At 42.7% G+C, this 7,500-nt stretch overlaps 4 protein-coding genes across 5 annotated transcripts in view; 3 read left to right on the top strand and 1 right to left on the bottom strand.

Moving 5' to 3' along the window:
- Positions 1 to 7,500, top strand: part of LOC123980185 (zinc finger protein 260-like) — a 672,464-nt gene that overhangs the window by 239,943 nt on the left and 425,021 nt on the right. The window lies entirely within an intron of this gene.
- LOC123980191 (butyrophilin-like protein 2) overlaps positions 1 to 7,500 on the top strand; it is a 470,636-nt gene that overhangs the window by 191,065 nt on the left and 272,071 nt on the right. The window lies entirely within an intron of this gene.
- LOC123980179 (zinc finger protein 271-like) overlaps positions 1 to 7,500 on the bottom strand; it is a 342,908-nt gene that overhangs the window by 295,550 nt on the left and 39,858 nt on the right. The window lies entirely within an intron of this gene.
- Positions 1 to 7,500, top strand: part of slc25a11 (solute carrier family 25 member 11) — a 27,854-nt gene that overhangs the window by 16,286 nt on the left and 4,068 nt on the right. The gene's annotated exons all lie outside the window — the stretch shown is intronic.

The following is a 7,500-nucleotide window of genomic DNA, read 5'->3' as shown; positions in this document are numbered from 1 at the left end:
ATTTATTTATTTACTATCATTATTTGCTTTATTTTCAATAATTTTCAATAAGAATTACTTTTTTCTTTATTATAATTATAATTTTTATAACTTTTTTTCTCAAAATCTAAAGAAATGTTATATTTAAACCTTGCTATGGAAATCTGTTATATTAATTTCCAAATTAGTTTTTTACTTATTTACTTTCAATTATTATATTTTGTTTTCTCAAAATATGATTTTGTGCTTCAAAAATATAAAACTAAAAATCCATATTAGGATTTTTCCTAAATTATTGTAATTCTTATTTATCTCAAAATCAATAACAAATTATATAGTTTTATATTTTAACCTTATTCTGGGAATCTCCTGTTTGTATATTTATGTTTATATATATTTCCAAAATATTTTTTATTTAATTTTATTTACTTTAATTTGAAATATAGTAACCTTATTCTGTTAGTACATCTTTTACTCATAATTAAAATTTATTAAGAAATGTTGTTATATTTTGACTTTTTTCAGGAAATGTCTGTTTTTTCCTGCGCGCCTTTAGATCTCGTCTGTCTGGGTTGTTAATGAGGAGTGTCAGGTGTTTTAGGAGCTCTGAATATTAATGAACACAAAGTCTAAGAGCAAATAAACCAGAAAACAACTCTTCAGAGGTGCCGAAAAACAAATATATGATACTTTTTCTACAACCACAAAGAGTTCTCTCAGCTTTGATAAACTTTGTTTAAGTTTAGTTATGGTTATATAGAGTTTAATATATAATCTGTTGCAGTTCTGAAGAAGAAGCTTTAAGCTACGCTGCGCAAATACAGATTCATTCTTTCACCATTATTTTAATGAAACATTTAGAGAAACACGTCTTCACATGAGAAACAGCAGACGTCGTCAGAAGGATCAGCTGATGAATCAACATGTTCCAGTAATAAAACAGCTGACAGCAGTATCTGCTTTATTAATAATGTTAACAAACCCTCAGACAGTCAGTTAATAATATTTACTGTTGTTGAACAAACGTTGGTTCCTGCAGTCAAGCAGCAGCTGGTCGGTTTGATACAGATGTTGTAGCTTCGTCAGTCCAGCAGGGGGCAGCTCAGAGGCCAAAGGAGTCTTTGTCCCTGTGATAATGTCCTCACATGTGTTTACCTTTAACTTACCCATTAATGAGGATTAACCTCTACTGTTGTTATTAATGGGACATTAGGAGGATCATTTATAGATTAAATTAATATATTAAGGTCGTATTTAGACTCTCTGCATTTCTACATTAAAGAGTTCTGTTTTTTTAATTCAGGAGCAGCTTTGTTGCTGTTTTGCACATTTTAAGATGCCAAAAAATAACCCCTAATTTATTATACCACATTAATAAGTGAACCAAAGAGCTGCTGCAGAAAACAAAAGCCTGTTGTTACTGTGGACATCGAGAAGCTGACATGAAACTAACACCTCTAAATGTACTCGGTTTGATGATTTGCACTTCAGGGGTTTTTAGTATGTAAAAACACCATGAACTGATAATTAAAGGAATAAATGTTGTGTTGAAACCGCAGGCGTCCACAGACTTTTGGCCATGTAGTGTTCCTGCAGCAGAGCTTGACAGTGAGTTTGGCTGAACCTTAATCTCGTTCCAGGTGAGTGCAGACTTTGCCTGAGGGAATTACCCACAGTTCATAGCATTGTGACGTTAAACACGGGTCACCAGGGGAAGCCTGGAAAAAGGTAAACAAACAAACATGGACGGAGCAGCTACAAGAAAAAAGAACTTTACATGTAAGTGTTTTTTTATTAAAAAGACTAAACTGATTATTTTAAAATGACCTCTCGGCTCTGAAGAAAGTAAACACAGAGAAATAAAAAGTCCTGAACCTTCAGGTGTGTCAAAGTAACGTGATTTAATGTCCCATTAAACCGTGTCGGGCCCTTACAGCCAGTCGTACTCCAGCACTTACCAGGTGGCATCAACTGAGTCTGTCAGGGTTTAGGATTCTGGGTTCCAGGTTCAGGCTTTAGGGTTTCAGGGTTTAGGGTTCAGGCTTTAGGGTTTGGCTTTCAGGGTTTAGGGTTCAGGCTTTAGGGTTCTGGGTGCCAGATTCAGGCTTTAGGTTCTAGGTTTCAGGGTTCGTGGTTCAGGGTTCGGGGTGGAGACTGGGTCCTTAGAAGTGGGGTCAGACAGAGTTTATCAGTCATCAGACCATGTCACTGGAGGGGCTGTGTAGCCCTGTGCAGGTGCACTGTGGGAAATGTAGGCCCCTGTGTTTCTGCGGTGGATGTCAGCTTATGGTTCCGGGTTCAGGCTTTAGGGTTTCAGGGTTTAGGGTTCAGGCTTTAGGCTTTGGTTTTCAGGGTTTAGGGTTCTGGGTGCCAGATTCAGGCTTTAGGCTCTAGGTTTCAGGCTTTAGGGTTCATGGTTCCGGGTTCAGGCTTTAGGGTTCATGGTTCCGGGTTCAGGGTTTAGGGTTTCAGGGTTTAGGGTTCTGGGTGCCAGATTCAGGCTTTAGGCTCTAGGTTTCAGGGTTCGTGGTTCAGGGTTCGGGGTGGAGACTGGGTCCTTAGAAGTGGGGTCAGACAGAGTTTATCAGTCATCAGACCATGTCACTGGAGGGGCTGTGTAGCCCTGTGCAGGTGCACTGTGGGAAATGTAGGCCCCTGTGTTTCTGCGGTGGATGTCAGCTTATGGTTCCGGGTTCAGGCTTTAGGGTTTCAGGGTTTAGGGTTCAGGCTTTAGGCTTTGGTTTTCAGGGTTTAGGGTTCTGGGTGCCAGATTCAGGCTTTAGGCTCTAGGTTTCAGGCTTTAGGGTTCATGGTTCCGGGTTCAGGCTTTAGGGTTCATGGTTCCGGGTTCAGGGTTTAGGGTTTCAGGGTTTAGGGTTCTGGGTGCCAGATTCAGGCTTTAGGCTCTAGGTTTCAGGGTTCGTGGTTCAGGGTTCGGGGTGGAGACTGGGTCCTTAGAAGTGGGGTCAGACAGAGTTTATCAGTCATCAGACCATGTCACTGGAGGGGCTGTGTAGCCCTGTGCAGGTGCACTGTGGGAAATGTAGGCCCCTGTGTTTCTGCGGTGGATGTCAGCTTATGGTTCCGGGTTCAGGCTTTAGGGTTTCAGGGTTTAGGGTTCAGGCTTTAGGCTTTGGTTTTCAGGGTTTAGGGTTCTGGGTGCCAGATTCAGGCTTTAGGCTCTAGGTTTCAGGCTTTAGGGTTCATGGTTCCGGGTTCAGGCTTTAGGGTTCATGGTTCCGGGTTCAGGGTTTAGGGTTTCAGGGTTTAGGGTTCTGGGTGCCAGATTCAGGCTTTAGGCTCTAGGTTTCAGGGTTCGTGGTTCAGGGTTCGGGGTGGAGACTGGGTCCTTAGAAGTGGGGTCAGACAGACTTTATCAGTCATCAGACCGTGTCACTGGAGGGGCTGTGTAGCCCTGTGCAGGTGCACTGTGGGAAATGTAGGCCCCTGTGTTTCTGCGGTGGATGTCAGGATATCTGCAGCTCTGAGTTTCCCTTTAACACAAACACTGGTTCACGAGGCTTTAAGGCCTGAAACCAGGAACACGGACGTTTGGAATGAAATTATTCAGAAGGTAAAGCAGGAACTTGTTTCGTGGCCCTCTGTGGACGCCTGAGTACAGGTGCAGGTAACGTGTGCAGAGAGGATGTACGTGTGTGTGTTTGTGTTAATGTGTTTGTGTGTCATGCGTAGTCCTGTGTACAGGAAGTAGAGGTTTGTGACAGGAAGTAGGTGTGGGCCGCTTAAAGAACCAGCGTCTCTGTGGTGTGAAGTCTCTGGTTCCCATTAAAAGATAACAGCGTGAGTGAATCTCATTATCAAACACTGTTTGTATGCAGTATCATGTGTGTGCGTGTTTTTATCACAGCTTCACGCTCAGCCTCGCCTTATAAGGAAACGCACTTCACATTCCTTCAAGCTGCAGCAAAGACACCACTTCCTCTTCTTCGCTCGCCCGACTCCTTTCGACTTGACTCAGAAAACGAGTTCAGTTGCTGAGGAAGTGTGTGTGTGACATTCAGCACTTCCTCTGCTGTCGTTCTGCTTCTGGCTCCATAAATGGCAGCTGAACTGTTCGCCCGCTGTGGGAACGTGACTACGACCGGCAGCCATGTTGGGGGGCCAAGACACGTTTAGCCTAGCTTAGCACAAACAGTGGCAGCAGGGGGAAACCGTTAGCCTCCGTGCACACAGAGAGCCGGGGTCGCTGCAGAGCATTGTCTCATCCACAGGAGTGAAACTGGGCTGAAATAAAGCCTCAGCATTTTATTCACCACATTGACCCTGGAGCAGGAAGCACCAGCATTTCAAGTTTCTCCACTCGTTTACTCAGCTTGATCAGCCAGAACATTAAGACCACCTTGATGCTGGTCTCCCTTTAGCCACCACACCAGCCCCGACCCGTCAAACCAGACTAACTAACTCTGACTATATTCATTTCAGGAGAGAAAGTAACACTTTCACTTGTTAAACCAGATAAATTAGACTCTCACACCAGTTTAACTAGTCCAGCTAAAAGCTAACTAGCGTAGCTTAGCAGAGTGCCTCTGAATCAAGTGGCATCCTCACCTGATCTTCAGATCAAATGTTTAAGGCCCCGTCCACACTACTCCGTCTTATTTTTAAAACGAATACAATCTCAGTCCACAGCAGCGTTTTAGCTGCGTATCATAGAAATGATCTCCGTCTACATTAAAGTGACTGAAAACACACATCTATTGGCCGTTCACGTACCCTGAGGGTGCCGGTGTAAACGTGAAGCAGATGGTCTATTCTGTGGTTACAGAAGATTTGGCAAAAGAATAAAAGAAGAACCAGACCAGATTTTATTTTGCATGGACCAACAACGATGTGGGACTGTTACTGTAACACAGGAGTTAAACGCAGCTATGGCGGTGGAAAACAGACTGGGAATTACGGCGACATGCACACTTATAGGCTGTAAGTGTCATTTGCATGGTACAAAATATTTTAATTAAAATACCAACACTAAAACTCTGTCAGTAGCATCGTGTTTCTGCTTTGCATGACTTTTAAGACCCAATCAGAGAGCCAGGCGTGGGCATCTGCGTCATCGTTTCTAAAGTCCTTCGTTTTTTACCTGGAGTTTTGAAACGCAAAACGGGGTCGGCAGCGTTTTCTTCATTTTAGGTCTTTGTTTTCACCGTTTTAGTCTGGAATGGAGGTACAAACATAGCAAAAGGTCTCTGTTTTAAAACGCAGTAGTGTGGACGGAGCCTGAGTGTATTTCAGTAAAGAAGGCAACTAAAACGTAGAGCTTTAGATCATCCACACATAAAAGCGATGCATCTACGTGTTTGTTAAATTTTATATCAAGTGTGTGGCAGTGACTCATATCTCTGTAACAGGGTTCAGCTCTCATGTTCCTGCTGTGAGGAAGTGCCGCAGCCTTTCTGCTAACGTGACGTTCAGACTGGAGAGAAACGCTTCATTAAACGACGCTTAGGATAAAAACTGAATCTGGTGGTTTTTTTCAGACGTGTGACCAACATGTTGTGAACCGGACCCTTTATGTAGAACGGTTCTGGACTGCAGTTTGTCCCAGTTCTTGTCAGACTACAGTCCAACTGAGAACTGAACAAAGTGTGAATGAGGTTTGGTTTGAGTTTCCACTTCCTGTCGTCAAAAACACAGAGGCCAAGTGTGGCTGCTGTTAATGCAGATGTGTGACTGTGTTTCCCCATGGCTACGCACGCCATGTGTGTGTGTGTGCGTGCGTGTGTATTAAAGGGCGTGTCTATGTGTGTGTGTTTTCCCCCAGGGTATGCATACTGTGGATGGTGGCTTGTATAAACTCGTCAGTCGAGCCACCACACCTTTTATGTCTCTTACGCGCGCACACACACACACACGCACACACTCACTCATCCACACACATGCGCAACAGCAGCTGAAAGTCCTACATGTTTCAAATTCTTCAGAAACCTCCTCTGGGGTCAAATACTTCAGTTTAGATATTACCGTTTCTACAGCTAGTAAAACTACTACATCTACAGATACGAGAGCTACAGCTATTCCTACTACTGCAACTGTTACTACTACTTCCTCTGATGATGTTAGTACTAGTTCTAAAACTATCACTACTACTATTACTGGTAACATTTGTACTTCTACTCTAGCTACCACTAACACTGCACCTGTTACTACTACTGCTTCTAAAACTATTACTACTGGTTATTTTGTACTTCTACATTTGTACCACTGCTACAGCTACTACTACCACTGATAATACTGCTCTTAATATTTCTACTTTGTAATATTGTAGTATTTGAACTGCTACTGCTTGCATATGTATATATTTCTGTTCTCTACTACATGTCGATGTATGGGGCTGCAGCAGCAAGAGTGACTCCTCCTGCGTCTGTTACATAATCCTCATCCTGCTGGAAGATTTGTAATCATTTAATGTTGAACACACTATGAATGAATGAACTACATGAGTCACAGGTGAACACCTTTCATGAATTCTGGATGTGTTAGCAGTATAAGTACATGCTTTAGCAGTGTGGCAGTACTATGAAGTGTAACCACTTTAACTTCACACAGGAGTCGTGTGCAGCGGTGAGGTGGACCAGCCAAGTTTTAACATGTCGCTTGTTCTTTATCTCCCTCCTGACATCCGCGGGTCTAAACTGGCTCAGGTATTTCTGTGTGTGTGTGTGTGTGTTGGACTGAGGAATGCAGCATGTAGGAGCAGAACCTGAATAGAAATGTGATTCATCTATCAGACAATAACTCTTTGGTAAATATATATCTGTGCAAATGTAGCTTTATTGTGCAGACTCTAACCTACCTAAAGACTGATTTTGATTAAGCTCACTTTAGGAGCTGCTCTTTACTCACAAGGGCTGAACTGCAAGCCCCAGAATGCATTGCGCTGTGTGTGTGGCATCCATGGCAGGATTACTAAACAGACCTACCGCTCAGAGCCTCATGTTGAAATGATCAAGAAGCTGTTTTTTCTTGTTGAAAAGACAGACAGTGACCACAGAGACACGCAAACAGCTACAGAGGGAATAAAACAACCAGAAAGACACGCAAAAATAACTAGAAAGACAGGCAAAACAACTGCAGAGGGACCAAAACAACCAGAAAGACACGCAAAAATAACTAGAAAGACAGGCAAAACAACTGCAGACTGACTAAAACAACAAGAAAGACACGCAAAGAAACTACAGAAGGATTAAATCAACCAGAAAGACACGCAAAAATAACTAGAAAGACAGGCAAAACAACTGCAGAAGGATTAAATCAACCAGAAAGACACGCAAAAATAACTAGAAAGACAGGCAAAACAACTGCAGAGGGACTAAAACAACCAGAAAGACACGCACAAATAACTAGAAAGACAGGCAAAACAACTGCAGAGGGACTAAAACAACAAGAAAGACACGCAAAAATCACTAGAAAGACAGGCAAAACAACTGCAGACTGACTAAAACAACAAGAAAGACACGCAAAGAAACTACAGAAGGATTAAATCAACCAGAAAGACACGCA

Source organism: Micropterus dolomieu, linkage group LG12 (genome assembly GCF_021292245.1).
Source record: "Micropterus dolomieu isolate WLL.071019.BEF.003 ecotype Adirondacks linkage group LG12, ASM2129224v1, whole genome shotgun sequence".
Lineage (NCBI taxonomy): Eukaryota > Metazoa > Chordata > Actinopteri > Centrarchiformes > Centrarchidae > Micropterus > Micropterus dolomieu.
Note: the sequence above shows the minus strand (reverse complement) of the source record. Positions and strands in the feature narration are given on the sequence as shown.